Consider the following 8,935-nt stretch of genomic DNA (forward strand, 5'->3'; position numbering starts at 1 on the left):
CATGTTAAAGATGAAGAAACTGAGGCACAGAAAGGTTAAGCAACTTACAGACGGTTCCACAACTGGCAAAGGCAGAGGAAGACTGTAAACCCAGGTCATCTAGGACTTCCCTGAAGGTCCAGTGGCTAAGACTGTGCTCCCAGCGCAGGGGCCCCAGACCCTGCATACCACAACCAAGACCCAGCACCGCCAAATAAATAGATAACAAAAGCAAAAACCTAGGTGGTCTAGCTTTGGAACCTGGTCTCAATCTCTTCTGCTGTATTGTTAGTCCACTTTACAAATAGTATTTCTCTTTTATTGTCTTTCGTTGTTTGAAGATTTGTTCTGAGACCCCTGGGGCATAAGATACACGACTGCTTCTTCACACGGTATGTTCATCCAAACTGTCCTTGCCAACTAAGCCAGATGCCAGCCAGTAGTCACCATGATCCCTTTGCTTTTCCAATCATCTAATTACAAAAGAGTGACTGCTGAGAGTTAATAGACCTCCTCCACTGGGAAGGAAGTAGCGATGGGAGAGTAGGGAAGACTCCACCTCACAGCTGCCTTCCTTCCTTCCACCCAGGAGTGCTGAGGAGTTAACAACTGCCTGTGGAAGCAGGTAAAAAGGAGGGTGAGGAAAGGCCGCACAGTTACCGTGCTGGCAGCTTTGTGCTGAGAGTAAATAACTATCACCTTTCACACAGGGTAAATAACCTACCTGAGTCAGCTCAGTTTAACTTCAAAGCCCAGACATGTTCCTTCCACACTGTGAAGTGCAAGCTCAGAGGGAGAAGACAAGTTCCCTTTGATACCTGTTCATTTCATTGCGTCTTAACGGTTCTTCTATAAAAGCAGCATATTGAATAATTTTCAACATTGGTTTCTGGTTGGTATTACTACTAAGTGCTTACTATTCTTTATTGCAATTCATAATATGCAGAATACTGAAGAGTGGCTTTATGAAGTAATCTCTAGGGAGCATAAAACAAGCAAAAACTAGGATAGTGATATAGCAATAATAATCATATGTCTTAGTAACTGCCCAAATTGACCTAGAATTTTTTTTAATTCTCTCTCAATGCGAATCTATGTACTTGATTGACAGATATTTTCATTTAAAATAATCACTTAAAATTTGAAATACCTATGCTTATTTTCTCCTGATTAAAATATAATGGGAAAGAGTTGGAAACCTTTCCTTAAAAAAACAAGCATATAAAAAGCATCAGTTTTTAAATTTAGCAAAAGGTCTACATAGGGTTGTTGTGAAAATAAGTGAAATAATATGTTTAAAGGGCATTTAGTATGATGCCTTATGGGTCATAAATGACCAGTAAGTGGTAGAGATTTTTATTAGGAAAGCACTGTAAAATTAAAATATTTAAAACTTCAAAGCTCTACTGACCACCAAATGTATGGCTTCATAAAATGTTTTCATAGTATTTTAACCAATTTAAATTATAACTTTTAACTACTTTATGTAAATAACACACTAGCCATACTTTTCCATTTATTTTTATACACAAATCCATGAAGTATTTTTCAAATATTTCTATTGCCCATATCTATAAAATAAGTGCTTTTTATTCATCATTGGTACACAAAAGTGATAGCAAAGAATTCTAACTGGTCTTCTTCAGAAGAATATATCCTCTCTTTCTGCATTTTTTAAAAAGTTTGCAGATTCCAAAAGAAACTTCTTTCTATCACTTTTTCCTGTTCTCCGAGGCTATTAATATTCAGAGAATGCTGGTTTTAAAAGTAAGGTTCTGGACACATTTGTAAGCAAACTTATTCTTGTAATGCAATCATTAGAATCACAAGAATTACAGTGACCACACACATGCATCAAAACCATTGTGGTTTGTGGGCTGTCAAAAACACTTCTAAAGAGAAGAGAAAGAAACGAGATTCTGTTGCATTTGTGACCTCTAGAGGCCAACATGAATGTGATATATTTTATTCATTCAACAGCCCTTCAAAGTACAATCTTCAAGAGCTTAAGATTTATAGGCTTTAGAAAATAGAGCAAATTCAAGAGAAAAGAGGTCCCATTTTAGGTGGATATGTTGCCTTGAACTAACAATCACAAACCACAAATTGAAGTTTTAAATAATAATTGGAAAAAGCCTCAAACTCTTGGAGAATCTTCATGGAAAATGAAAACCTTGCCTACTTCATGGTGGAGCTGTCCAGACTAATTACTTATTGTGAGTAATCATCACACTGAGGATGAACATGGTGAAACGCACCCATTGGACCTTGGAGGAAAAACTGGAGTCTAGTATTTGCTAGTTACATATCCTGGAAAAATCATTAACCTCTGAACCTCAATGTCATTATTTGTAAGTTAAGTATTCATAATAAAACCTACCTTGCAGTGATGTTTATAGATTAAATGAGATAACATATATTCAAACTATATCTTGAAAACTGCCAAATATGAAATCTGTAACACAAATTTCATTGTCAATTTATTACTATTTGCTCAGATGTTTCCTTTTGTCTCTAAATGATAATACTTTTTTACCACAGTGATAAAACCAAAAGAAAATATTAGTCTGATAAAGATTTCTTTATATTCAAAAAATTTTTGAAGTAGAACTTGCTACACTTTCTCACTACATTGTGTTACTTGCACAAAAAGTCCTAACAACTGAATAGAATAAAGCATGGAGCAGCAATAAGTTACCTGCCCTATTAGACTATTTTCCTTTGTCCTAAATAATAATGGTATAACCTGTGATATGTTAGGGCATTTCTTCTCAACATGCTCAGAAGTGGTATCTACCCACTTCCCCCCACACATTGCCAGTGTGTTCAGGAGCTTTCAAGGGCCAAATCTTCCAAGTTAGTCCCTTTCACAGTTGGAGTGAAGGCTGAACTGTTACATTTTGGCAGGTTCATGTAGCCCACCTATCATATAGGAAAGGTTGGATAGACAATAGCTAAATGTTGCTGTAAAGTTCCCTGGTTCTGTATTTATTCCCATAAAGCATAGGTCTAGTCACTGATCCTTTACTGCAAACCTTCTCCCATATCACAGAACACGAGAGAAATTCACTTGACTATTATAATCACGTCGTCTTTAACCTCAATACCGCTCCCAAACCCTTATTTATTAGCTCTCTCTCATGCCTCACAGCTTGTTGTTAAATCTCCACTATCTACATCAAACATCAGACCTCCTCTACTAAAATCTGTCTTCTGTTGTTCTCAACAACTAATTTAACTTACAGATGCCTTAACAGAGGAACTCATAAACTTCCTACCATCTCCTTACCAGTGATTTTAACTCACAACCGTTATTCCATTCTTCCGTCCTATTTCAGTGAATTAGGTTATCTTCTGCCTGAACTGAGCCGAATCTTCACACCGTACCCTAGATCTACCTATGTTCAGTCACAATTAAGTTCAACCACAAGGGAAGGAAACACACAAAATGCATTTCTCTTTTGCAAAAGCTAAGACCTTACATAAGCAAATCAAGACTAATTTAACAGCTCTCCAAATGTTGCAGGAAGGGGGACCCCTTCCAGGGCCCGAAACTGGGCTGTTGTCTAACACTCGGAAATAAATTGTCCAAGAAGACACATGTGCTGACAAAGCAAGAGATTTTATTGGGAAAGGGCACCCGGGTGGAGAGCAGGAGGGTCAGGGAACCCAGGAGAACTGCTCTGCCACATGGCTCACAGTCTCAGGTTTTATGGTGATGGGATTAGTTTCCGGGTTGTCCTTAGCCAATCCTTCTGATTCAGAGTCCTTCCTGGTGGTGCACTCATCGCTCAACCAAGATGGATGCCAGAGAGAAGGATTCTGGGAGGTGGTCGGACAGGTGGTGTCTCCTTTTGACCTTTCCCGGACTCTTCTGGTTGGTGGAGGCTTATTAGTTCTCTGTTCCTTACCAGGACCTCCTGTCATAAAACAACTTATGCAAATGGTTACTATGGTGCCTGGCCAGGGTGCGCGGTTTCAATCAGTGTGCTTCCCCTAACACAATCATGAGAGATATGGTTCCTTTTGACATATGTGTCCATTCTCAAAATACGGCTTCCACCTCACGGTCCAAGATTACTGAACTCCAGCCAATGTACATGCACTCCAGCCAATACACAATGCATCAACTTCTCTCTCATTGGCCAGAACTTAACCACAAAGCCGACACAGCTACAAAAGAAGCTAAGAAACTTATTCTTAATATGAACAATCACATGAACACAGCTAAAAACCAAGGGAAGCTGAGTGGAAGAATGGATATTGAGGGAGAAGAAATAGAGTCAACTAGAGTCCTCTCCTGTCTTCTCATACTCCTCATTATGCTCACATGTTCTCTCTCCTATAACTTTTTTTTTAATATATATATATGTAATATATATATATACTTTTATTATTCACCCGTTAACTCCATAATATGCCAATCACGAGCTAGTTTTCAGCAGTTACATTCCCTTGATCGTGGCTGCATAACGATGCGATTAATTGGAAAACAGGGAGACCAGACACGGCCAGAGATGACATCTAGCAGCCTACGCCATTGCAATCCAATCATCAAGTTCAGTGGCGGTCTGTAAAGCCGGTTCAGTTCCTCTCCCCTTGCCAGGGATTCTCACGTTCGTGAAAATTGGACCAACAAGTGGTGGGGCTCCATTTCCTGGTAATTCTCAGTGGCTTTATCCAGAATCTCACTGGCAATTGGTTACTGTAACACCAGCCCAACCTTCTCCGCCCCCATGCTGGGGCACTTCCAATTGTACAGGTAATACTGTAGGTTGCCATCCCCAATGCCGAACTTGAGCTTCTCCAGGAAGGTTTTGTTCTCCGTGAGATCCAGTGCATTGAACACGTCAAACCCTTTCATTTTGGCAAGAACGAGGGCGTCGCTCATGAGGTCTAGGAGAGGGGTCTGAGTGTGAACATTGTAGAAAGAGTAAGCAGCCTTCAGACTCTTCTGGGTCGGGTGGTTCATGATGGTGGACGGAAGTGTATAAAAGCTCAGGAAATCGGTCACCTCCCCGTTTGCATTCTCCACCGCAAAAGTGTCGATGATATTCTCCTGGGGGTAGAACCGGTGTTCCACCTCCTCCTGGCTCATGACAGGTGTGAGGTGGAACTGCTTCAGGTACCGGCTGAGGAGCTGGTGCACTCCTGGAATGTCCTTTTTTTCCATTGGTCGCAGCCCAGCTGTCTTGGGAGTCTCTGGCAGTCGGTAGAGCTTCCTGGTGCGCTGCATGGTCATATTTCTGCTCAAGTGGGAGAACTTGACTTCAATCAGCTTCCGGGGATTTAGGGACCGATGCCAGTACCTGCAGGTGCCGACAGGCTTTGGTAACACCACCCCGGCAGTGTAAACAGCTTGGAAGATGCCCTCCAGGTGAACCCGCCGGGTTATCTCACGGATCAGGACTGGAGCCACTCTCTTGGAGCGCAGCTTCTTGTGGACACACAGGAAGTTGACCTCTACCATCTTCTTCTCTGTGTCGTAGATGTGGATGTTTGCCGGGATGGCACTGATGAACCCAACCAGTTTCCGACTCGAGACCACTCGAACCCCACAGTGCCACTGGGGAAGCCAGCCAGGCGGCCGGAGAGCCCACAAAAGAAATTCTGGAGAATAATCAAATCGGAACATGTTGTCATCATCTTCCACATAGTTCTCATTCAAGAGAGTGTAGAGTTCTTTCAGCACACCACGGTCCCCCAGGTCCAAGGCGTCCCAGGTGAAGCCCTGGGGTAGCGTGTAGGGCTCCTGGCGGATGTTGTCTTTGTCAGGCTCCACGGGTCCGTGCGTGTTCACAACTTCCCCCAGTTTGGGGACGGGCTGCGTGTCCCAGAACTGGTAGCTTCGTTTGCTAGCCTCCTCCATGGTTTCTGCAGGTCCCTGACCCACTGAAAAAAGTTCAATAGCCTTCTGTATAGCCTTCAATAGCCTTTCCTGGATCCTCTCTGCTGGCAAAGAGTTCATCTTCACAGGCTGATCCTGGGCTGAATCTGTCTCGCTGCCTTTCTCTTTCTTCTTTTTTTGTTTCTTTTTCTTCTTTTTGGCTCCAGTGTCATTGGCTGGACTCAAACCACCCCGGTTGTAGCTGTTGTCCTCCTCGTTCTCGCAATCGCTGCAGTGCTCATGACCGTTTCCATTCCCTTCCATCATCTGCGGCAGCGGAGGTGCCGGCGGCTTCACTGCTGTATCACTCTCGTCCGCCATCTTGAGTTCTCTCCTATAACTTTTAATTCTCCCTCTAGTGAATCTTTCCTTTAACCCTTCAAACATCTTTCTAAACCTTGTGTCTCTCTCTACTGCTATGTTTTCTTCCTCTTCTCTACCAAGATTTTTGAAGACTTTGCTCATTGTCTTCACTTGTAGCATTCACTTCTCAGCCCCCTGCTGTGTCCCCCCAAAGATATGTTGAAATCCTAACCCCTAGTACCTGTAAATGTGGTCTCACTTGGAAATAGGGTTTTTGCAGATGCAATGAAGTAAAGAGGAGGTCATACTGGATTAGGGTGGGTCCTAAATCCCCTGGTGCCTCAGGCAGTAAGGAATCTGCCAGTAAGCAGGTGACCTGGGTTTGATCCCTGGGTTGGGAAGATCCCCTGGAGGAGGGCATGGCAACCCGCTCCAATATTCTTGCCTGGAGAATCCCTGTGGACAGAAGAGCCTGGTGGGCTACAGACCATGGGATCACAAAGAGTCAGACATGACTAAGCACAGCACAGCATAAATCCAATAACTGTTATCATTATAAGAAGGCCATATGGAAACAGAGCAACACTGAAGAATGCCTAAAAAGCACTATGTGAGGATAGAAGAAGGGGTGTGTCAACAGGCTGGGGCGCACCAAGGATTGTTGGCCACCACCTACAGCTAGGCAGAAGGGAAGAAGGGTCCTCCTCGTCAGTCTACAAGGCCCTGCTGACACTATGATTTCAGACCTGTAACGTGTAGACTTCTGATTTACTCTCTTCAGTGAGACAATAAAGTTCTGTTATTTTAAGCCTTTGAGTTTGGGGCACTTTGTTATGGCAGCCCTAGCAAATTAACACAGCTCCCAGCCACTGCACCGAAACAACCTTTGACTATGTCATAACGGGCTCTTTGTAATCCAGAGGGCAATTTTTAAGACTTTAAAATTCTATCTCTCTATAGTGTTTATATATACAAAATGTTGTACTCCCTGCCATTGAAATCCTACTGGTTTCTTCATAGCTTTCAGGCTCTTCTACCTTTAGAAACTTTACTTTCTAATTCTTCTTTTTTTCATATCCTAAGTATTCCCGTTACCTACTTCCAAATTAATATGTTAACTGAGCCAAGATATCCTTAACTCCCCTGATCCTGCTCCCAAACTCCTAGTGAAATGAGTAGAACAGTATGCTTAGTTGTCCAGTCATGTCTGACTCTTTGTGATCCCATGAACTCCTCTGTCCATGGGGATTCTCCAGGCAAGAAGACTGGACTGAGTTGCCAGGCCCTTCTCCAGGGAATTTTCCCAACCCAGGAACTGAACCAAGGTCTCCTGCACCGTGGGCAGATTCTTTACTGTCTGAGCTATCAGAGAAGCTCCCACATTTTAAAAATCTATTTTTCAGCAAATATTTAGTTTCTATCACATTCCAAACACTGTGTCAGTATGGAAGATACAGAGACAGATGGACAAGGTAGACCAAGGTAGACTGGCCTCACAAGCTTTATCCTTGCTTTATCCTTGGATAATAAACAACCAAAAAATACATAAAGCAATTACAAGTGTCATACACAGCATAAAGGAAATAAATAGGATGATGAGATAGAGCAGGAGTCAAAAGAATGTTTTCTGTTGACGGTTATATAGTAAATATTTTAGGGTTTGCAGGCCATGTGACCCCTATTGCAATGACTCAAGTCTGCTATCTCAGCACAAAAGAAGCTACAGGTAATATACACATGTATAGGTATGTCTGTGTTCCAATAAGCTTCTATCTACAAAAACAGGCAATGTGCTAGAGTTAGCCTGTGAACTGTAGTTTGCCAAACCTTAAGAGAGAGAGAAAAATTGGGATAGATCATTTTTGATAAAAGGGTCAAAAATGGCCTCTTAGAAGAAGTGGCGTTCGATTTGAACCTGAAAGGGAGGGGGAGCCACACCTCCTTGAGTCTGCCGACCAGCCTCTGGATTAGCAAGGACAACAAACAAGTGTTTCATTCTTTTGTTAGCATCTGAAAGATCTGAATGATAATCCATATAATCTACAAAATTCGTAACTTCAAATGGTGGGGAAGCGTCATCTCCAGTGTGGGAATTTGCGAAAAAGAGAAAGATCACTCAACTTAAGACATTATTTAGTAGTTTTAAAGAGGGCTGGGGATCTGAAGCACTAGATAAATACTTTTCTTTAAACAGACCTTCTGAAATAAATGAGAGACAGCATTACAAATGTCTTACCTGTATTCCAGGCAAGAGTGGAAAATACAGTATATCTATAAAAAAGGAATAATCTGAAGTATGTAAATATAGTTTCATTCAAAATCATTATCACCACAAAGGTATCAAATTTTATAGGTTAATATAGAAAATTGAATCTGTGATTTTGTTCTTTAAGATGCAAAAACAACAGATATGCAGAGCACGTCCACAAGATACAATTTTCTTGTAATAGGAATTCTATGTAGAAATAGAACATATAAAGATATAATAAACATTCTTAGAAATTGGAACAAGTTTGCTTTAGGAGGAGGTTTATTTCAACAGTCCAAATGGATTAATAAATACCAGGTCAAGTTCATGTAGAAAAAAATAAACCTAGACATTTACTGATAAAATCAATGAATTTGAGATCTTTAGGAAAAAGGAAACTATACATACCCAGACCAGATAATGTATGGGAGGTAGGGAAAAAAGAGAAAATGCACAAAGAAAAAAATGTTTAGAAACAGACATCTCTACAACACTGCAAGCTTTCGATGCTTCTAAAG

At 41.5% G+C, this 8,935-nt stretch overlaps 1 pseudogene; it reads right to left on the reverse strand.

Annotated features, from left to right (window-relative positions):
* Nucleotides 1–4,361: 4,361 nt before the first annotated feature.
* On the reverse strand, nt 4,362–6,189 carry LOC136167887 (glycylpeptide N-tetradecanoyltransferase 1 pseudogene; annotated as a pseudogene).
* Nucleotides 6,190–8,935: the final 2,746 nt, after the last annotated feature.

The sequence above is a fragment of the Muntiacus reevesi genome, chromosome 4 (genome assembly GCF_963930625.1).
Source record: "Muntiacus reevesi chromosome 4, mMunRee1.1, whole genome shotgun sequence".
NCBI classification, from domain to species: domain Eukaryota; kingdom Metazoa; phylum Chordata; class Mammalia; order Artiodactyla; family Cervidae; genus Muntiacus; species Muntiacus reevesi.